The following is a 24,192-nucleotide window of genomic DNA, read 5'->3' as shown; positions in this document are numbered from 1 at the left end:
CTAGCAGACCCAGTGCAGGCTGGCGAACAAGTCGGAGTGCATCCTTCCTTTCATGGCGCCCTTCCTCCTTCGGAGCTCCTCCAGCAGATCATATGCCACCTCCGATCGCCCCTCCCCACACATCTCCTCCAACGCGAGTACCTTTATCAAAAGAGATGTCTCCTAAAACATCAAAGGAAATAGAGGGCATGAAGGCAATTCCTTATGCTTCGGCTGTAGGAAGTCTAATATATGCGATACTATGTACGAGACCGGATATATGTTTTGCTGTGGCCATGGTTAGCATATATCAAAGTAACCCAGGACAAGGATATTGGACTGCCGTAAAGTATATATTGAAGTATCTGAAAATGACTAAAGATTATTTGCTAATTTATCAGGCAGATGATTTGCTTCCTGTGGGTTACGCGAATTCAGACTTCCAATCAGATAGGGACAATAGTATGTCGACCTCAGGGTATGTGTTTACTTTGGGAGGTGAAGCCATAGCATGGAGGAGTGTTAAGCATAAATACGTTTCGGACACCACCATCGAAGATGAGTATGTGGTAGTCTCTGAGGTAGCCAAAGAAGCTGTATGACTCAGAAACTTCTTGATGGACTTAGATGTGATTCATGGTTGTCCAAAATTATCACAATTTATTGTGATAATAGTGGTGCAGTAGCAAACTCGAAGGAACCACGAGCCCATAAGGCAAGTAAACACATGGAGTACAAGTACCACCTGATATGAGACATCGTAAAGCGAGGAGAAGTTGTTGTCGCCAAGATTGCATCAGAAGATAACCTGACAGATTCTTTCACTAAGGCCCTTCCGACGAAAGCTTTTTATGGGCATGTTGAGGGGATGGGGATCAGATGTATGACAAGAAATATGACAACATAATCTTTTAGTATAAGTGGAAGATTGTTAGAATGTATACTAAAACCAAGCTTTTTGTATAAACATTTATTTTGAAATCAGAATCACATTGGTTAAATGTCTACATTTAGTTAAATACAGTTGTCCATTTAATTTATATTGTAGATAACATGGTGTGTGGTGTCACACAGAAGATCATGTTATCAGTTCCTTATAAATTATAAATAGAAGCTCACAACCAAGATGGATTGGGACAAACCATTGGAATGATTGTAGTGTAATTTGGTATTAATTTATCTTGACTATAAAATTACACTAGTACACTATGTGTATATAGAGCATGATCATTTGAGGTTGTTCCTTTTATACTGACTGCATAAAATAACAGAACTTCTGTTATTATGGATGTACGTACTCTTAATCCCGATATAATAACAAGCACATGCACTTAGTATTTATTTCTTAAATTTATCAAAGGGTGAGATTTATTCGTTAAATCAATAGGCCCGATAAATTGGAAAAATAATATTATTTATATGGTGTATTTTTTATTATATAAGAAAACTATGTCCTATTTATTAGGATGATAATGTCCCCTTAAGGAGCTCATAAAGATTGTCATGTAAACCCTGCAGGTGGACTTAGTTCCGACATGACAATGAAGTTGAGTGGTACTACTCTTGGAGCTAGATGTTAATTAAGTGAGTTATCAGTAACTCATTTAATTAATGGACATTCGATATCTTAAACACAGGGAGATTAACGCACTCATGATAAGAAGGAACCCATAATGTAATATGGGATTAGTGCGGTAGTTCAATAATAACTCTTTGTGGTATGAGTTATTATTGATGAACTAGAATTGGGTGTTCAGGTCGAACACAGGAAGCTCAAGCTCATCAGGAGGCCAAAACCAATTCCTCCTCTAGGTCCCTGTTGTAGCCTCTATGTATAAAGCCTCGCATCCACTCAAGTCATCCTTATGGCCGACCACATCTTTGCTTGGTACCCAAGCAAGGGGTCGCCCACCCCTTGCTTGGTGCCGACCCCTTGCTTGGTGCCAAGCAAGGGGTCGGCCAAGAAGGGTTTAAAAGTGGGTTTTTAATTTTTTTAAATCTTTTTTTTTAGTCATCTACAATGTTTTAAAAGAGAGATTTTAAATTTTAAAAATTTTCCTTTTTAGAAGTCATCCACATGGTTTTAAAAGAGAGTTTTAAATTTAAAAAATCTTTCCTTTTGTAACCATCTACAATGGTTTAAAAGAAAATTTTTATTTTTGTTAAAACTTTCCTTTTTTGTAACCATGATTTAAAAAAGAGGTTTTAATTGTAAAAATCTTTCCTTTTGTAGCCATCTACAATGTTTAAAAGAGGAATTTTTAATTTTAAAACTTTCCTTTTGTAGCCATCTACAAAAGAAAATTTAAAAGAGAGAATTTAATTGTTATTAAAATCTTTCCTTTTTAGCCATTACCAAGGATTATAAAAGAGGATAGATGTTGCCTTAGAGGACATAATCATCTACATAATTTTTATTCCTCTTCTATTCTCCTTGTGGTTGGCCCCCTCATATTCTTATTCTCCCCTTGCTTTCTCATCTAAGGCCAGCGGCATCAAGAGGCTTCAACCATCTTGTCACCGGCGGGTTGCAAGGAAGAAAGAAGAACAAGAGGTAGTGTTCCTAGCTTTGATCCCTTGGCGGCCGAAAGTCTTGGAAGAAAGAAAGACGTGGGTGGTTTTTGCGTCTTGGTAGATCATCGCTCACACAACGTCCAAGAGGAGGAGACTAATACAGCAGAAGATCAAGAGGTCTTTAAGCTACAAAGATAGGTATAACTAGTTAATTGTTCCGCTGTGTACTAGTTTATTTTTCCTTTGTATGAATCCTGAAATATCAACACAAGAGGCTAGCAATCTTGTGCTTTGATTGAGGTATCTGTAGTTTAACCTAGGGTTTACTGTAAGGAGTTTAAATATTCAATTTCTTTGAAAGGCTTTGACTAGGAAGTGGTGGAGATCCCATACCCAAGAAGGTCGAGTGCCTCGCCAACGACCTGGAAGTCAATCCTTGAAATAGATATTTAATCAACTTCTGTAATATGGTTTAACTTCTGATGAACACATGGGTTGAACTTGGATTAATAATGTTAAGTTTCGTTTGCAATCCAAGTTTAACTTCTGAAAAGCACATGGGTTGCTAGAAAAAATTTTGTGCTTGTACAAATTTTTGTACAGGGAAAACAGAACAGAATTCTGAGTAGTGCCAACATGCTTAACATCCGAGGGGGAGAAGGAAGATGAGACATCATCTACATCCTCAAGAATTGAAAAAGAATCCAAGACAAGTGAAGAAGAAGAAGTCTTGGAAACCAACTTTGTGAGCATCTCTACCAAAGTGAAGTCACGGGACCACATAATATATTTCGGATGTAATGAGAAGGGACACTACAAGAGTCGATGTTCATTGAGTAAGAAAGAGGTAAATCCTAAACTCATTCAAGTTAATTTAAACATTAAGAAGGGTTGTAGGAATGAAGAAACCCGTAGAAGGAGAATGCGCATCGTATGCTTCACATGTGGGGAGAAGGGGCACTACCACACAAAATGCACCAAGAAGAGGGAGATCAAGAAGCTTGCGTGTTTAAAGAAGGGGGAGAAGAAGAAGAGGAGCTCAAATCAAGGGGGAGCTTTAAGGGTAAGGGTGGTATATCCTAACTTGAAGTTTAATTCAAATTTAAACTCCTCCATGCATGCTAGAAATAACTATTATTATTTACGCATTCATAACTTTGATTTTAAATATCATGATAGGAGTAGGGTAAATGTGGATCATAACCCTAGGAAACTCATTCATGATAACTCAAGAAATGGTAGACCTAAGGAGAACCAAGGTATTAATCCCAAGAAGGGGAGACACAACCTGGTCAACCTTGACCTTGGGATATTGCACCAACAGTAATAAATCTACCTCGGTGGGGCAAGTTTAAACCCGTCTAAACGGGTCTCAAGGTGGATCTGGGATGGGTCATGGGTTAATCAGACCTATCCCAGACCCACCCCATATAATATTTTTTATTAATTATTAATTGAATAAAAATTGATAATTAATTTTTATGTCACGCCCCAGAGGAGTCCTTGTCCGAAGAAATTTCGGCAGCATCTCCCCTGTACAGCGGACAATCTGAAACTTTACTACATCACCATATACCTCAGCCACATGCAGCTGAAATAAATAACGATAATAAACAAACCACAACATTTAGACATCAACGCAGTTTAATAAGCAATGATAATAAGACTCAAAATCCACCCTACTCAACTACACTCATAAAGCTCAAAACCGATATCCTACTCCACTACACTCATAAAGCTCAAATCCGACGATAAAATCCACTTACCTCTTCTGCCGTCTAGGCAGGCATGTAGTAAAACAAATCCAAATCCAAACCCATCGATAAGTAAATACAAATCCATACACAAGATCTAAGTATCATAACGTAACAAGTCTAAATACAGTCAAATAAAGAAAACCCCAAGATCAACGCTCGTCCTCGTGGACTGCAGGGGACTAGCAACTGGAACTCTCTCCTAACAGTATCAACCTAAAAATAGTAAATATCCACGGGGTGAGTCAACTCCTCAGTGGGTAACAACTGATATACATAGTAAGGAAATAACGTCTAGCACTAATCATGCGTACAATCTCCTGACATAATAAAGGTAAATGTAAACTGAAGTAAACAGGAGAATACTGTACTAACCAGGGCCTGATACAAGGATAAACAGTCCGAGAGGTATAGAAATCCTGTATGCATGTCAAGCATGACATCCAACCAATATGCAGCAAATAAATGTAGCAAACACAATCACAAGAAATAAATGCATCAATGCGTATGATGCCAATGATGCGTTCTGGTCACCCCTGACGCCAGTCAACCATCTCACACACAATGGTGAGACCGAGTGGGTAAGGTTATGACAACCGTGCACTCTGTCGTCATTGCTCCTGATGAGTGACCGAGTGGACGGGATGCTGTCGGAGTACACCTATCCTCCTACCCCAAATCATAAATGGGGGAGCGCAATGCTCTCATCTCCCGATACACGATGACGGGGAGGAATCTCTGCTGGCTACCACGCTGCGTCACACTACCCATGAGCGGACCAACGAAGCCAAACAAAGTCCCTGCTGCAACAGACTCTGCCTGAATTGACCACTAACCCATGAGTTGTGGTGTGTGTAGATCCATGTAACTGGCGATGTGCTCAACAATAATGGAGCGGACTATCGCACAACATGCAATCATGCGAATGGTGCATGGCACTAACCATGTAAATATCCTGAGCTAAAACATATATATATATAGAAGGTGCACCTTAGGTCAATGAATCAAATCAAAGGTACACAGATAAGATAAGGTATAAAACCTAGGTCCTGAACATGGTGAAGCATGGTATATCACTACCCCCTATAAGCATCTATAAGCAGGTAAGAAATAACATGAGATGCAAAACAAGTATCAACCAAGCATGTAACAAGTATCGGGTAGTGACTAACCGAAACAGATAATAAACATAATTATTACAATTTGTTAAATTCACTACTATGTATATCAAACGACATAAAGTCAGAAGTACCCGCCTCCAATAGGAATGTCCAAATCCGACATTGAGATACTCGTCTCACGTCAAAGTCCTGTATCCAATAGATATACGATTATTTAGCTAAATTCCTATAAATAGCTAAATAAATTCTTTAACCCTAAATTAGGGCAAAACCCTAATTTCAAAAACACATAAACCTAATCAACATACACATGATCGTCCAACTACAAAACATATCAAATTCCTGTGTACGCTACTACAATTGAAACAAGTCCTCTATCCCTTACCTCAACTCACAGTCGTGCTGGTTCTGGAAAGATTGACTGCCGGATCCAATAAAACCCAACAGCACGTCCTCCCTATTCCTCTTACCTCGTCTTCTTCAACAGCTAATAGTGATCCAAATCAGATGGATCTAGCAGTGTAACCTTTCTGTTGGAAATCCTTCACCAAATGACACCAAATGATAGCAAGCAGGAGGATCATTGATCAGATAAACATAGAGACCAAGAACTCAAATCCACAGCTTGATAAAACACCTACCTTAAGGACCACTGTTAGGGCACGGCTTTGTCATCACATGATTGATCAGAGTCGTCAGAAAAGAGAACTAGGGCACAGTGGCACAAGGGAAGGACTCAGGTGTCGGCGCTCAAGTGCCGGCGAGGAGGAAACAGCGGTGGTGAGCGGCGCACAGAGGAGTCGGCCGGAGAACTAGGTCTGAGGTGCGACACCCGGCGGTGCTAGGGTATAGGCGACGGCGGCCGGCGCTAGGGCAGAGGGTAGGCGTCGGCTGTGGGGGGTCGATGGCAGCACAGAGGGGAGAAGGACATCGGCGGCGGCGACTAGAAGAAGTGAGGGTTCGGGAGGAAAGGGTTGTTAGGATGTATACTAAAAGTCTAGCTTTTGGTATAAACATTTATCTAGAAAAAAGAAGCACATTGGTCAAATGTCTACATTTATGATAAATGTAGTTGTTCAATTAATTTATATTGTAGATAACATGGTGTGTGGTGTCACACACAGAGGATCATGTTATCAGTACCTTATAAATTATAAACAATAGCTCACGACCAAAATGGAAAGGAACAAACCATTGTAAGGTCGTAGTGTAATTAGAAATTAATTTATCTTAACTATATAATTACACTAGTACACTTAGAGTGTATTGAGTAGGACCATTAGAGGTAGTTTCTTTTATACTGACTTTATAAAGAAACAAAGACCTCAGTTATTATGGAAGTGTGTGCTCTTAATCCTAATATAATAACAAGCACATATATTTGATATTTATTTCTTTAATTTATCAATGGGTGAAATTTAGTTCGATGAATCAATAAGCCCGATAAATTGGGAAATGATATCACTTATAGTGTGTGTTGTTGATTATAGAAGGAAACTGTGTCCTAGAGATACTAGGTTGATAATGTCCCCAAGAGGAGCTCATAAGGATTGTCATGTTAAACCCTGCAGGTGGACTTAGTCCGACATGATGATAAGGTTGAGTAGTACTACTCTTGGATTAAAATATTAATTAAATGAGTTGTCAGTAACTCACTTAATTAGTGGGCATTCGACATCTTAAACACAGGGAGACTAACACACTCATAATAAGAAGGAGCCCAAAAATGTAATTTGGGATTGGTGCGGTAGTTCAATAATAGTTCTCTAGTGGAATGAATTATTATTGATAAAATTAAGTTGTGTGTTCGGGGCGAATATAGGATGCTTAATTTTATCGGGAGACCAAAACCAATTTCTCCTCTCGGTCCCTATCGTAGCCTCTTATTTATAGAGTACTATACCCACCTATACCCACCTTCTATACCCACCTAAAGGGGCCGGCCAAGCTAGCTTGGGAACCAAGCTAGGGTCGGCCTAAGCTTGGTTTAGGGTGGCCGACCCTAGCTTGAACCCAAGCTAGAGGGGGCCGGCCACATTAAATTAAAAAAGAATTTTAATTTTAATTTTTATTATGTGGAAGATATAATTTATTATAGAGAATTAAAATTAAAATATCTCTCTTTAAAAAGATCTACAAAAGATTAAAAGAAAGATATTAGATTTCTTTCCTTATTTGTAGATTGGAAAGATATTTTATTTTTTCTCTTTGAAAATTATTCACATGTAGAAAATTAAAATTATAGAAATTTCTTTTTATCAACCATGAAAGGATTTTAAAAGGAAATTTTATTTTTTAAAATTTTCAAAGACAAATAAGGAAGTTTTAACTGTTGATTGAAACTCTCCTAATTTTTCTATTTGAGGTGGCCGACCATGATTAGTTGATTAAGAAATTTATTAAAATTTTCTTAATTAATTATTGTCAAAGAAAGTTAAGGAAATTTTATTATAAATAAATTTCCTTATTTGCTAAAGCCAAGGAATATAAAAGAAGGGGTAGGGATGTCTTCATGGGAGACAACCTCTATTATTCTCCCTCTCCTATTCCTTGGTGTGGCCGGCCAACATCCTCTCCCTCTCTTCCTCTTTGTGGTGGCCGAAACTTCCCTCTTGCTTGGAGTTCTTGTGTTGGCCGGATACTACTTGGAGAAGAAGAAGAAGAAGGAGAGAAAGCTTGCATCCCTTGGAGCTTGGTTGGTGTTTTTCTTCTTCCTTGGTGAAGCTCTTTTGTTTTGGACGAACCTAGCTAGGAGGAGAAGAAGGTGATTGGTGGTTTCTCATCTTGGAAGATCGTTGCCCACACAACGTCCGAGGTTAGAAGAGGAATACGGTAGAAGATCAAGAGGTTTTTCTAGAAGGTATAACTAGTAATTTTTCTTTTCCGCATCATACTAGTTATTTATCGAAATAATACCAAATACAAGAGGCTTACGATTCTAGAATTTCGAATATATTTTTCGATGTTGTGTTCTTTTGTTTTTTCTTTTCCTTGTGATTTGATTGTTCCTTTCGGTTAACCTAAAGTTATTTTAGGAAATTAAATATTAGCTTTCTATAAAAGGTTTTGTCTAGTCGGTGGTGGTTGCTCCCATATCCAAGAAGGTCATGTACCTCGCCACGTCAGTACTGGGAACCAATTATGGAAATTAATATTTAATGAAATTAATAACTTAAGGTGACTTGGGTCGAACGTGTTAAGTTCCGCAGGAGATCCAAGTCAAAACCTAAAAGAACAAATAGATTAAGTTTTGGATCAAACGTGTTAAGTTCCGCAGGCGATCCAAAATTTAATTTAAAAGAACACATGGTAGCTAGGAAAAGGTTCAGACCTTTGTACAAAATTTTGTACAGTGGAACCTCTAGGTTTTCCGAGTAGCAACCAACAAGGGTGAAATAGAAGGAGAGGAAGGTAACCGCCGCCGGTTAGGGCACGCGTGAGGGGAGAAGGAAACGGCGGGGAAAAATAAAAGAAAGAAAAAGAAAAAAAAACTAAAACAAAAAGGAAAAGAAATCAAACTTTTCCTCGCTTAAATGGGGTAACCAAACAGGCTTTTCTAGGACCTAGTTTTATTCTCATAAACTCGTCCATACGATCTCCGAAAAATTCCCGAAAAATTTCTAAAAATCTCGAAAAATTCTCTTATTATTATTCGCCCTTTTCCGGTATTTTACATTTTAATTGATCCGGACCCGTTGCCATCCCTAGGCAGGACATCCAAATTATTATCTAGGTACTCGTGGTTCGATCTCTAGCTATGATGTATTTATAGGAATTTTTTCTAAATGGGGGGCACAACTAAAGAATATTGGGATTCTGAGTTGGTCGCTGCCTGTGTTTTTAAATTTACTTTGATAGTCGATGTAAAACTTCTATAGAATCGAGTCGATCATCCTAAAGATAGTACATTAACCGAGATTATTATTATTCTTTAATCATAAATTAATGCACGTATCGATATTTTTAAAATAATATTAAATCAAAGTTCAATTTTGGATGAATTATGTGTCATGGATAAAATTATAGTATATAGACAAGTATTAAGTGCTCTTTTTATTATTTGATCGAACTCAAAGTATTTTTTTTAATATATAAATCAAAAGAGCATTTCAAATTAGGAGACATCATATGAACGTATGTTTTTCTTAGAAAAAAAAATCATATTAATTCTATTATAAAAGTTACCCTTTAGCTTCTACTATCCACTATTTTCTACAAATTGTAATTAAAAGCTATATACTAATTTATATGCGCATGATTTTATTCATTTCAAATATAATAAATGTCATATAGCATGTCAGTTAAAATATTATTTAATTAGGTTAAAATCACAGGTGATAATATATTATATAAGTTAGATATTATGTTTTACATATTGTAGGATAATAACACTAATTCTACACATCGTAGGATAATAACATTTTATTTATGGTAACTACATTTGCATTATTAATTAAATATTTCATTTTTTAAATATCTTAAATTTTATAATTAAATATTCCATAAATTAAATATTGACATAACCACCTATTAAATATCCCAAATTTCATATAAATATAAAGTTTTTTTTTTTTTTTATTTTTTAAAACCAGAGATACGTTCAAATCTCCTCTATAATATTTTCATTTCAACAGGGATATTTAAATTTGAAAAATATTTAGGAAAGTATCACCTTCCAAAAAGAATATTTGATAATAGGAAATATTTTAAAAAAATATCTCATTTCACCCGGGATATTTAAAAGTAGAAAATATTTAGAAATATATCTCTCCCAAATGTCCCATGGGATACTCTGATGAATGGATTGCCACGTGGGTAAAATTGGGCGTTCTAGGGTTCCTACTTTGGATATCTTCTGGCGGAATGGTTTGGTCTTCAGATTCTGGCAAGCGCCGAGCTAATTCCACCCCGCACTCGACTCCGCCTCCTCCGACGATGAAGTTAGAAGTGGAGGAACCCTTGGACGAGAAGCGTGTACGTCTCCACAAGAGGGCCAGGGACGTGAGCACTTTGTGTGAGCAGGTAGATCCCTCACTTTCTCTTCTCATTATGTTTGTCTCATTGAGCTCCAGGAAGAGTCCGTCTCTAGCTAATATGATTCAGATGATGCTTTCTCAAGCAAAGACAGGTAAAACTTTATGCTTCACTAGCTCGAAGGGCTCGGAAATTGGTGAATAATCAGACTTCTCAGCTTCTTCGAGCTCACTGAGCAAGATCAAAACTTCAAAGTTTCTTGCGTCATTATTGAGGATTGGGACATGGGAGGTGAGGATTTTATAAGGAAAAATTTGGTGGTTTACGTAAATGATACATCTCTCCTTCCTGTTATTATTTGTATGTTCTTGTAGAAGTTTTTGTCTATGCATTATTCTGGTATTCTATTCTTGTATTTGCAATCTATTCAATCTTTCTATTTTGCGCAGAATTGTTCTGCTGATTCTTTTCCTCCTATTTGTGTTTGTAATTTTCTGTGATACGGTCCACCAAAAAGAAAATGATGAACAATTTTACTTGCCTTTATTGCTGAGTTTCACTTACAATTATCAACGAAGGAGCTGTCATTGGTGTTGGGACCGAAAAGTAGCTATAGGGGGGGTGAATAGCTCGTCGCGTGCTCGTGGTCGGCGTTGCTTGTTTCTTCAAAGATGTGCAGTGGAAATATACAAGAAACAAACTCACACAACGCTAACAAGGATGGTTTACTTGGTATCCACCTCACAAGAGGTGACTAGTCCAAGGATCCACACCTACTCACGCACCCTCCACTATGAATAACACTCCTTTATGGTAACTACCAAAGGCGGAGAAGCCCTACAACACTCTCAATACAAGAAGAAGAAAGGGAAATACAAGATAAGCAAAAGCTTATAAGATGTACAATAAAAACCCTAACCCAAACTTCTTCTTCTTGTTTTTGATCCACCTCTTGACTTGGAAGAGCCTCCAAGAATCTTCAAGAACTGGCGATCTGGAGCTTGGAGAGAGCTATGGAGGTGCTGGAGAGTATCGGGAGTGAACAGTGCAAGCAATACCGAAGGAAACGAACGCCTGCGGCTTAAATCGACGCTAACGGTCGGATCCCGATCGATTGGATTGCTCTCAATCGATCGGGGAGGCTTTGGATCGATCAACCGATCGATCCAGAGTGCCTCTGTGCTCTCTGGAATAGCCTGGATCGATCAGTGGATCGATCCAGGGCTTATCGCGCATAAACAGCAACTCCCAATCGATCCACTGATCGATTGGGACCTCTGGATCGATCGGCCGATCGATCCAGAGGGGTTCTGTTCGCGGGGACTCACCGGATCGATCGGCCGATCGATCCAGATCTTCTGGATTGATCCACTGATCGATCCAGATCTGCTGGATCAATCGGCTGATCAATCCATATCTTGGTTTTTGCCCAAAATCAAGTCCAAAGCCCCCTAAACCAACATCTAGTCAACCATGACTTGTTGGTACATAAGACCTAGCATCCGGTCACCCTTGACCAGCTAGGACTCTCTCACCAAGTGTCTGGTCAATCCCTTTGACCCACTTGGACTTTTCTCTTCTTGCCAAGTATCAAGTCAATCCCTCTTACCTACTTGGACTTTTCTTCCTCGTGGCAAGTATCCGGTCAATCCCTTTGACCTACTTGGACTCTCACCAGATGTCTGGTCAACCTTGACCCATCTGGATTTCTCCTGCCTGGCTTCACTCACCAGGACTTTCCCAATTGCCTAGCTTCACTCACTAGGTCTTTCACCTGGCTTCACTCACCAGGATTTTCCTCCTGCCTAGCTTCACTCACTAGGACTTCCCAATTGCCTAGCTTCACTCACTAGGTCTTTCACCTGGCTTCACTCACCAGGATTTTCCTCCTGCCTAGCTTCACTCACTAGGACTTCCTTTTGCCTGGCTTCACTCACCATGACTTCCTTCTGCCTAGCTTCACTCACCAGGACTTTCAGTCAAGTATCCAGTCAACCTTGACCTACTTGACTTTCCTTCACAATCTTAACTGGTCAACTTTGACCAAACGGGAATTGTATCAACAATCTCCCCAAATGAACAACTGCACCTGCATTGTCCATATCATCTAAACCCAATATATTGTCAAACATCGAAACCCAAACCAAGACTCAGGCTTGGTTAACCAAGTCAACCTTGACCTAGGGAATATTGCACCAACAATTGGAACATAGTTTATTTCCAGTCACTGTCTTTTCTCCTTGAAGGTGGATTTCATGAATTCTTTATGGGTGATCTAGTGCATTCTAATTCTCATATGTTTTTGTCAAGTAATCTCCTTTACCAGATTAGTTAAGTTTGTAGAGAAGTTCACTATGTTTTATTGGCAAATAGTGAGTGTCTAGATATGAAGGTGATTTAGTGGCAAAATGTTACTTCGCCAAACGTAAACTTGTATGGGAAGTTCTCGAAGGTGGCTTGAAGAGCAAGGTTGAGTTCAACTGGTCCAACTTTACTGCAATTAAGGCAGTATTTTTTGAAGGTGGCCATGGGACTTTGGATATTGTGGTAGGATTTATTTTTTCTCAATTTGTGTTGGTATATATTGGTCATTTCTTAAGGGTAACGTGTTGGTAATTATTTATTAGTTGGCAAGACCACCTCTTTTCTTCCGAGCGACTGATCCTCAACCAAGGAAGCATACACTGTGGCAAGCAACTCGAGATTTTATCAATGGCCAAGAATACATACACAGGTAGATGTAAATTATATTTTTCCCTCATATACTAAAATTCACCTTTTTTGTTGCAAGTTGGCGTAAAATCTAAGCTTTGGTAGTGATATTATCATTTAATCTGTGGTTCTTGTTATTGGTACTCCAGTAAAAAATAATCAGGTTTTATCTTCAGTATATATTTTTTGGAGTCTATTGTAAGCCTTTCCCTTTTGAATATTGTAGTTGCTTCCTTGTCAATTGTTTAAATTTGATTAAATTAGTTAAACTATACCTTTTTTATGAATATTATTAATATTAAGTTTTATATGATGATCTACAATGTAAAGCATATCCTTTATGGCATGTTGCCTTCCTTGACTCTTTCGGTTTGTGCTTCAAATGTCATATTATTATTTGATTAAACCTATTTAAACTAAGCTTGATGTGATAAAACAAATTTTGCCTGAAGATATATATGTTTGTTGCCTATCTCAAATTTTTTGAAACATAGATAAATCAGAATTTTACGTGTTCGATTGTGTCTATATTATAACTTTCACCAAATGGATGTTGCAGGAGGCATCTACTTCAATGTCCCCAGACCTTGTTGAGCAAGAATTTTGAGCAATTGATCGACTGTGATCCTCATTTGAAGCTACTTAGTGAGTAACCTGATATTATATTAGAATCGCCTTACTTTAATGCTCAGTACTCAGTTTTGGAAGATCGAAGTGATTCTAAAAGCCATATTAATGATGTTATTAAGGATGATTCTAGAACCACTTTCTCCAACTTTTACGAATAGTGTCCCCCTTTTGCAACATCATCAATCTCCAATAAGACGGAAACACAGGATTCTTTCGGGAGGGCACCTCATTTTGATTCACAAGACACTCCTTCACCATGCTTATGTAATAATATTAGCTCCAACTGCATCACCTTTTGAAAATTCATCTATCCTGAAAGTGTTGGGACTAAAGTTTATCTACTAATAAAGTTGAGGAGCTGGCTTCAGGAAACACATCATTGCCTTGCGACCCTCTATTCGACAAAGAGATAATGGACTTTATAGCACAATTCTTTGATAATGATTCCCAGTCTTCTGCACAAGCTGGTGTTGGATCCGACGATGAACCTTATTCAACACTAGAGGCCGAGCTATCATTCTTGGAATTTCTGATAGTTCCTTGTTGCGACAAGTCCTGAAAACTATTGTTTTACTTTTTGTAGGCCCTGAGAGCTTCAACTTATATATATATATATATATATATATATATATATATATATATATATATATATATATATATATATACCTTTCTATACATATGATGATCAACTTGAAAGCATAAAAATAATATCTCTCCAAATGATTGAAAATTGTGATTGTAATAAACTGGCTATAAGATAATCATTTCCATAATCTTTAGTGTGCATTCTAAAGAACTGTTATTGCCGATCGAATGCAGTGTGTGATCTCTCCCCATTTGCATAATTAAAATGAAAAAAAAACATTTTTCAATGATTTTGGAATGGTTCATGCTCAGAAAGGGCCAAACTTTACTTCAAACAAGAGTAAGCAATCAATGTCGTGGCTGGTAGACCCAGTGCAAGCTAGCCAACAAGTCGGATTGCATCCTTCCTTTCATGGCGCCCTTCCTCTGCCGGAGCTCCTCCAGCAGATCATATGCTGTAACAACTCAAAATTCCTCATTATGAGTCCTAATAGTGGTTAAAAATATTTAGAAATACTTTAGAAATATTCTAAAGATTTTTAGAAATTTTTAAAGTATTTTTATGTAATTTTTGGAGGTCGTTTGATATTTTTACTAAATGAAAGAAGTTTCTACAAAAATAATGTCCAAGCCGAGATTCGAACCGGAGACCTCCGGCCGAGTCAATTCTTAAGCGAATTTGGTTGACCAAGAGCCCAAGCAGGCGTTGCTGATTAAAAGAAGCATGAAATGTATTTAAGTAGTAGAAGTTAATAACAGGAAATAATAGGAAGAAAAGGGTTGCAGCCGAGATTTGAACCCACGAGCCAAGCCTTAAGCAAAACGTGGCTAACCAAGTGTCCCAGCGATCGTTGTTAAAAAGGGGATTGAAATATATTTAACTAATAGTTAATAGGAAACAGAAAATAAATACGAATAAAAGGGGCGGCTGAGGAATCGAACCCACGACCTCAAGATTTAGCAAAGCGCGGCTGACCAAGTGTCCCAGCGAACGTTGCTGATTAAAAAGGGTAATGAAATTTATTTAAGTAATAGGAAACAGAAAATAAACGGGAACAAAGGGATGGCTGAGGAATCGATCCCGCGACCTCAAGATTTAGCAAAGCGCGGCTGATCAAGTGTCCCAGCGAATGTTGCTAATTAAAAAGGGTAATGAAATTTATTTAAGTAATAGTTAATAGGAAACGGAAAATAAATGGGAATAAAGGGGCAGTTGAGTAATCGAACCCGCAACCTCAAGATTTAGCAAAGCGCAACTGACCAAGTGTTCCAGCAAGCGTTGCTGATTAAAAGAAGGAACAAATTTATTTAAGCAGTAGTTAATAAATAGGAAATAAATAGGAGAAAAAGGGTTCGGCTGAGGGATCGAACATGCGACCTCTGACCCGGTCAAAGATTTGGCTGACCACGAATCCTAGTGGCGGTTCTGTTTAGAAAAAAAAAGAAAAATTTATTTAAGGAGTTAACAGAAATACTAGATTATAAAAGGGATAAGTTAGGAGAGGGTTTTATTCCCGTGACCTAAACCATTCTCTCCTTCTCTTCAGCGTGCGACGGTGGAGCTCGGGCAGAAAACAAAAGAGAGTTAGAGCATCGTCTCCGGTGGCCGGCCAAGGTCCTAGAAGCCCTTCTTGTTCGGTTGTGAGTCCAAGAAGCAAGGTAAGTGTAAAATACCGGAAATAGACAAATATTAATAAGGGAATTTTCCGGAATTTTTGGAAATTTTTCAGGAATTTTTCGGAGCCCGCACGGACGAGTTGACGGGGATAAAAACAGGGTCCGGAAAAGCCTGTTTAGGCTACCCATTTAAGTGAGGAAAAGATTTATTTAATTAATTCTTTTTCCTTTTTCTTATTTGCTTTCCTTCCCTCGCCGTTTCCCTCTTCCCCGAGCCCTTCTCTCGCGCCGACGCCTACCCTAACCGCCCATGGCGGTTTTACTCCTCCCCCTCGGCAACTTCTTCCCTCCTGCGACTCCACAGCCCGAGCGCTGGCCACCGCGTGCCCTGGCCTCAGCCCGCGACACCCATCTCCTCGGGTCGCCACCGCTGGTAGCGACGTCGCCAGCCGAGCCCCTTCTCTTTGCCCTAGCCGATCCTCTTCTTCGAGCGCCGGCCACAGGTTTGCCGAACCACCGCCGATTCGACCGAGCCCTGGTGTTTCCTGAGCAAGGAGCACGGAGCCGAAGTCTCCTCTGCCCGGCACAGAGCCACCACAACGAACCCTGGGCCGATTGCTACAGCCAACGCCACACATGACCTACTAGTGTTCCCTGGTCTTCTCATCCCTCGATTTGCCCTCTAGCCTCGCCAACAAGCCTGAGACGCAGCCTCATCGAAGAGGGCAGCAGCTCGCACAACTCCGGCTGTAACTTCTAGCCAGTACCTTCTTCGATTGAGTGTCAACAAGGGTGTCTCTGGATTGGGGTAAGATGAGTTTTGGAATTATGTTGATTAGAGGTTGTTAGGTAGGTTATTGCTTGATTTGTGATCCCCACTTAACGATACCAATTTGATCTGATCTGTAGGGAAAGATTTCAGCAAGGTTGTGCTGTGAATATTTAATTAAAGCTGTGAGGTGAAGTAGGATTTGTTGTGGGGTTGTTACGTGAGTTTCCAGCAGCTACTTCTTCCCACAACGACCAGCGGAGAAATCACTATATCTAGGTGAGTTTTGGATTGAGATAAATACATTGTTATTAGTATAAATATGGATTACATGATTAGTAGGATTATGTAGATTGGAATAGCTTTAGATTTTTAATCTAATGTTATGATTAGGGTTAAGGTAAATTAACCCTAGTTAATTGTTGGATTTATGTTAGCTTCTCGTGGATTTGATTTAGCTATTTTATCTATATGAAATTAGCTAAACCTGGAAACTATAAATATTACAGGACCTTGACGCGAGACGAGTATCTCGGAGTCAGATTGGACCTTTCTATTTTCGGAGGTGGGTACTTTTGACTTTTTGTCTTTGATATGCTTAGTAATGAAATTAACATATTGCATCAATTGCGTTTCTTATCTGTTTCGGTTAATCACTACCCAAATCTTGATATATGTTTGATTGATTGATTTGTTTTGCATCCCATGTATACTTTACCTGTCTATACATGCTTATACGGGTAGTGATATACCATGCTTCACCATGTTCAGGACCTAGGTTTTTATACCTTCTGTGTACCTTTGATTTGATATGATTCGTTGACCTAGGGTGCACTTTTCTATATATATGGATTAGGTCAGGATGTTTATATGGTTATTACCATGCATCATTTGCATGATTGCATGCTGTGCGATAGTCCGCTCCATTATTGTTGAGCACATTGCCAGTTACATGGATCAGCACACACCACCACTCATGGGTTAGTGGTCGATTCAGGCAGAGTGTGTTGTAGCAGGGACTCTGTTAGGCACCGTTGGTCCGCTCATGGGTAGTGTGACACAACGAGTTATCCGGCAGGGATTCCTCCCCGTCATCGTGTACCGGGAGTTGAGAGCATTGCGCTCCCCCATCTATGATTTGGGGTAGGAGGATAGGTGTACTCGACAAGATCCGTCCACTCGGTCACTCATCGGGAGTAGTGACGAGTGCACGTTGTCACACCCTACCCACTCGGCCTCACTTTTGTATGAGATGATCGACTGGGGGTGACCAGGGCGCATCATTGGCATCATATGCATGATGCATTTATTGCTGTGTTTGTGGCTGCATTTATATCTTGCATATTGTTTGGATACCTATGTTTGACATGCATCCAGGATCCCTATACTCTTGGTCTGACGACCTATTGGACTTATAATTCTCCTGTTTACTTCAGATGCATTTTATCTTTCTTATCAGGGTACGCATGATTTGTGCTAGGTGTTGTTTCTTTACTTTGCATATCAATTGTACCTGCTGAGTGTTGGACTCACCCCGCCTCCATTGTTGTTATTTTCAGGTTGATGCTGTCAGGAGGGAGTTTCAGTCGCTAGTCCCCACTGCACGTAGTGCTACTCCTCTGCTGGTTTTTGAGTAGTTGTTTTATTTTAGTTTTTCGTTATCAGACTTTGTTTTAGTTTTGTTTTGGACTTACATATGGATATTGTATGGAATCTTTCCGTTGGATGGACTTTTAGTATGATTTGGATTTACTCTACTACATGCCTGCCTGGACGGCAGAAGAGGTAAGAAAAATCGGATTTTGGGCTTTACGAGTGTACTTGAGTAGGGTTGATTTCGAGTCAGAGTATTACTATGTTGTTTATTTTATTAACTGCGTGGTTGTGACAGCCAGAGGCTGAATACATATATAAACTGCGTGGTGATTGATTTTATTTACTGTTATTATTCCAGCCGCCTGTGGCTGAGGTATTTGTGAGATGTAGAAAAGTTTCAGATTGTCCACCGTACAGGGGAGATGCTGCCGAAATTTTCTCGGACAGGGACTCCTCTGGGGTGTGACAGTAAGTGCTTCCTCACCTGCAGTAGAGTAGTTTCGGATTCATGTGTTCTTGATTTCCGACGCATGCCGCAAAGATTAATGATTTTGAAGATTTCCTGCCGTGAGTTTCATAAAGAAGATGAGAAGAGGTTTTAATTAATTTGAATATGTGGTTTAGTTTATTCCTTATTGTTTGATTGGTGCTGCTACCATAAAACTAAATTTAGTTCATTTAGATTTGGAAAGGAATAAATTGTTTTGTTATGCCGTGAGCATGAGACAGATATCATATTGACTAATTTATGGGAAGAGAATGCATAAATTTAAGGGAATATTAGATTCAGAAAAGATGATGATCAAATGTTGATGACGTAAATTAAGGATATATGGAAACTTTACTTTCAGATTTTTTGGTGGAATTTATAGTGCAGATTTTAATTAAGCCTATAGTACAGATTTTAATTAAGCTTATAGTGCAGATTTGATTAAGCTTATAGTGCAGAATTTTGATTAAGTTTATAGTGCAGAATTTTGATTAAGTTTGTAGGCAGATTTGATTAAACGTATAGTGCAGAATTTTGATTAAGCTTATAGTGCAGAATTTTGATTAAGCTTATAGTGCAGAATTTTGATTAAGTTAGTAGGCAGATTTGATTACGCTTGTATGCAGATTTAGTTTTAGTGCAGTTTCAATAAGCATTTCAGTACAGTTCTATTAAGTATTTTCATGCAATTCTGTTAAGCATTTCAGTAAAGAGTTAATAAGCATTTAGTGCAGTTTTGTATGAGACACCTTTTTAATAGAGGTATTAACAAGTATAAGCAAGATAAAGAAAAGAAAGAAAAAGACCAAGGCCTTAAGTAGATCCCAAAGTCAAGACTTTAGAGATTTTGGCACACAAGGTGCTTAAAGAAAATGCCGAGGCATTATATATTAGAAGTAATAAAAGATAACAAGTATTTTACTTTATTTAAGAGGCTAGTACCCGACTTCCAAGATTGTCGTTAAACAAATCCAGGTGTCCAATTCCGAGGTCTTGGCCCTGGTAGATCGAGGTCTGCTCTTTTAGGATTGGTGGCTCGCTACCCCAACCTATTAGGGAACGCGCATAAGATGGTACTACGCCTGGGCCCAAGAAAAAAGTTGATTATTATTTTGAAGTATTAAAGTATAAGTTTTTAAACAAGTGAAATAAGCTTCACATAAGTTTAAAAATTCAGCAAGTTAGTTCTTTATGCTAGCATGATTGTATAGATTTTCTTTTCAATATTTTTCTGTTGTTATTAGATGAGCATGAGTAGTATTTCTTTCTGAGCATTCAGTTTTAGATTTCTTCCAGTTATATGCATATTCGAGTTTTGTGAGTTAGATAGCGCTTACTAAGCAATTTTGCTTATAGTTGCATTTCCTCTTACTACAGATAAAGGAAAGGAAAAGTTATAGCAAAGGAAGGCGACAAGGAGGTGCGGATGGATGTGTGATGCCTGGACTATAGAAGCCTGGGGATTTAGCATAAGACTTTATTAACAAAGAGTTGAGTAGAATGTATTAGATGAGTTATTTAGTCTTTCGCTGCTAGTTAATTGTATGTTTTGAGTTTTTTTTTAGAGTTTATGTATTAATCTCAACATGTGAACAAGGATAGTTAAGTAAAGTTAGTAGTCCAGTAGCGCTCCGCCCTCACAGTCCAGTAGTGAGGAGGGTGGGGTGTTACATATGCCACCTCCAATCACCCCTCCCTGCACATCTCCTCCAGCAAGGTCCGGTAGGTCAGAATGTCCGGTGCCTTGCAGTTCTCCAACATATCGTATACCACCTCGATCGCCGCCTCTAATAGCCGCTCCAATGACAGGCTGCAGATCATCGCCATGTATATAGTCGTCGTGGGCAATAGTGCCTTCGACCTCATCTCCTTGAAGTAGTTCATTGCCTTCTCCAACCAGCCGTTCTGGCAAAGCCCTTGCACGATGTAACTGTAGGAGTACTCGTTGGGCTCGTACCCGTAGAGCCCCATCTCCCTGAACACTTGGATGGCCTCCTCCATCTCCAAGCACCGTGCATAGGCCTTGATGATGAGGTTGAGCGCAAAGGTGTCCGAGATCATGCTCGAAGACTTCATCTGCCGCACCAGCGAGCGAACGGAGTGGAGATACACGTATGAGACCGGTGGTTTGCTGATCCGACGGAGCACCACAGCCAGGAGCATCGAATAGGTCTCTATGGATGGCCGACACACCTGGGTGTTGCTGCTACCCCGACGCTGCTGCATCTGCTTGAATAGATCGAAGGCGCGGGAGAAAAGGGGGCGGCGGGAGCAACACTAATAGGAACCCCGGGGCCTATCACGTGGAAAAATCAAAAGGGAAAAATGAGAAGGAGGATAGGATGATCACTTTGAGGGGATCGACCTCTAATAATCAAATGAAATTGATTAATTAAAAGGAAAATTACTTGTCTTCCAAAATTACATAACGTCTCTTTAAATAGACAACTAAATGACCTTTTCAAATGAGAGGTCTAAAACAAAAATAAAAATAAAATAAAAATATATTTTCAAGAGAAAATGTTTTATCTAAAACTTGTCTTATAAAAGGAAAAGGTCTAAAACTTATCTTAGAAAAGAAAATAAGTTAGAGGATTTATTTGAATAGATTCATTAAAGGATCCTATCATTCCACCGCCCTTCGAAACAACCTTGTCCCCAAGTTGTTTAGCAATAAACTCTGGAACATTTTCTTGAATGACATCATATAATTCATAAGTATTGCTCCGATTCTATCTTCGGATACATTGACAAATTGCTTATTAGGTAGTGCAAGAACTAGTGTTGTCATCATAACTTCCTTTAAATTTTGGAATACCTTTTTTGCTTCAAGGCATCATCTAAATGCATCTGTGAGACCTAGAAAATCACGTAATGCCTTGATACTTGTTACGCTTCTGCAAGTGCACGGATACGTCGTCAGTAATAAAAGATTATCGATCTCACGAGGATTGGTTATAAGCACTAGCGATTGTTCACGTAGAATTAGCTAAACTACTGATGGTTGTAGGTGAACTATTTCTCAAGAAGAAAAGAACTTGGGAAGTAGATATGAGAACTAGTGAGAGTGAGAGAGAGAGAGAGTTTTACTTGGCTTGGGAAGAGATCTAGGAGTTCGATTTGTTGTGGTGGTAGTTGATGTATTATGTTCTATCCTTTCCTCATTGTCAATCAACATGAACTAATCGGAAGTTCAAGTTACTACCCTTAAGCACTAAACGGAGAAGATTCTTGTGAAATCCTGTTACGATTAACCCCTGTCACTAGGGCGCCTCGGTAGATCACAAGAATGCAAATCTGATCGGTATCATTAAAGATAGAGATAGGGGTTTGGTTTAGTTTCCTACTTCCTTATTAAGAATTGTCGCTCCTTTCAAGATAGTATCTTAGATGTCCGTGAACGGGTTACCCCTATCACTAGGGCCCCTCGGGTATACGATCTAAGATCCTCTCTTTACAAAATTAACAATTCCTACACAATCAATTAATACGACATGGTAATCTGAAGCAAGTTTCATGCATATCAAATAGAAACAAGACAAGCGAAATCATTCAATGAGAAAAAGGCATAAACATGAGTCTTACATCAATACCTATCCACAGCAACTCCCTGATCCTAGAACAAGGAATCTACTCCATAGACATAGGAGAAAAATCCGAAGACATAGTATAATTAAACATATAATCCCCAAATAAGAAGAGAGAGGGAAAAGAGATGCTTATTCAATGTCATCCAGTGATCTTCGGATCCAATCCTTTATTTCTGGAGTTGATGTGATGATGGAGGGGATCTTGGATCGTCGAATAGAGGTCCGGGACGGCGTGGATAGACACCAAGGTATATCTCTCTCTGATGACTCACCCCCCCCTGAAGAAGGGTTAAAGGCCCTTTTTATAGGCTAGGGCACGGGCGTGCGCACGACCCATGCCACGGCCGTGCGAGATCCGCACGGGTAGCTCCTCCCTCTCTTCGGGTAGAGTGGCATGGTCATGCGAGATCTGCATGGCCAACTTCCTCTTCCCTTCGGGTTGAGTGGCACGACCTTGCGAGATCCGCATATCCGTGTCTTCCTTCAGCTCGGGTCTACATTGCACGGTCGTGTGAGGCTCACACGACCATGTGATTCTTGGCTACTGGTCGTGAGGCACGGTCGTGCGAGGTTGCTCGGTCGTGTGATGCTCTCTCTCGGGAATGGCCACATGGTTGTGCAGGGTTGCACGACCGATGTCAAGTGGCTCCCTGCTTTACTCTGGTGCATCGACAATCTTCGTTTTCACTCCAAAAGTTATTCCTGTCAACACAAAACCAAACAAAGAGCATATCTCTGACAAAAGAGTAATTAATGCAGATTAAAAATAAGAGAGATGATTATTAAAAATAAGAGAGATTATTATTAAAAAATATATGCAAATAAAGCAAGTGAATGTGCATTAAAATATGCATAAACGATCATAATATGTACGTACATCAATACTCTTTGGGGTGGGCCACTCCATCATAACTAGAACTTTTGAGGGATCAGTAGCTACTCCTTTTTGGCTTACAATATGACCAAGATATTCCACCTTAGTTGCCCCAAAGCTGTACTTAGCTCTTTTCACAGAAAGAGAATGCTCATGCAAAAGAGTAAGTACTTTATAAAGGTGATGCACATGATCTTCGAACGATGAACGATGAACTATAAACAAGGATGTCATCAAAGAAATTCAAAACAAACTTACAGAGGTAAGGCCTGAAGATATCATTCATCAAACTTTGGAATGTAGAATGTGCATTAGTTAAATCGAAAGACATGATTAAAAATTCATAAGGACCATCATGAGTCTGAAAGGTTGTTCTTGGAATATCTGGCTGATGGATTCTTATATGATGGAAGTCTGAGCGAAGATCTAACTTTGAGAAGAATGAGGAACCTCCTAATTCATCAAGTAATTCATCAATGATGGGGATGGGGTACTTATCTTTCATTGTAATTTTATTGAGTGTCCGGTAATCTACACACATTCGCCAATTTCCATCTTTCTTTCGTACAAATAGTATTGAAGAAGAATATGGAATTACATTTAGGCAAACGATACTAGTCTGAAGCATCTCTTGTACACTCTTCTCAATTTCCTCCTGTATGTAAGGGTAGCGATAAGTCCTAACATTTGCTTTAGGATCTTTTTTGATGGAGAGTTGCATGAGAAAAATGGAGTAATCTTTCTTTAATAATTACTCTGTCTAATGACTACTGATTGATGTGATAGTATTTTGTCTCTTACCTCTGATACAAACTTCTTTTCCTTGATCTTGGAAGCACATTGTTAGTTTAGAGAAATTCCATATTGTGTCTCCTAATGTTCTCAACCATTGTGCTCTAAGTACAACATCATATCCATCTAGGAGGTAAAAGAAAGAGATCTGTGATTAATTCATAATTTGATAAGAAAATTTTAATACTATCGCAT

General features: G+C 39.0%; 1 pseudogene; it reads right to left on the bottom strand.

Moving 5' to 3' along the window:
* On the bottom strand, nt 1-23,710 carry LOC122054962 (annotated as a pseudogene).
* Between the last annotated feature and the right edge of the window lie 482 nt (nt 23,711-24,192).

This window comes from Zingiber officinale, chromosome 3B (genome assembly GCF_018446385.1).
Source record: "Zingiber officinale cultivar Zhangliang chromosome 3B, Zo_v1.1, whole genome shotgun sequence".
NCBI lineage: Eukaryota > Viridiplantae > Streptophyta > Magnoliopsida > Zingiberales > Zingiberaceae > Zingiber > Zingiber officinale.
The sequence above is the reverse complement of the archived record's forward strand: the minus strand, read 5'-3'. Positions and strand labels throughout refer to the sequence as shown.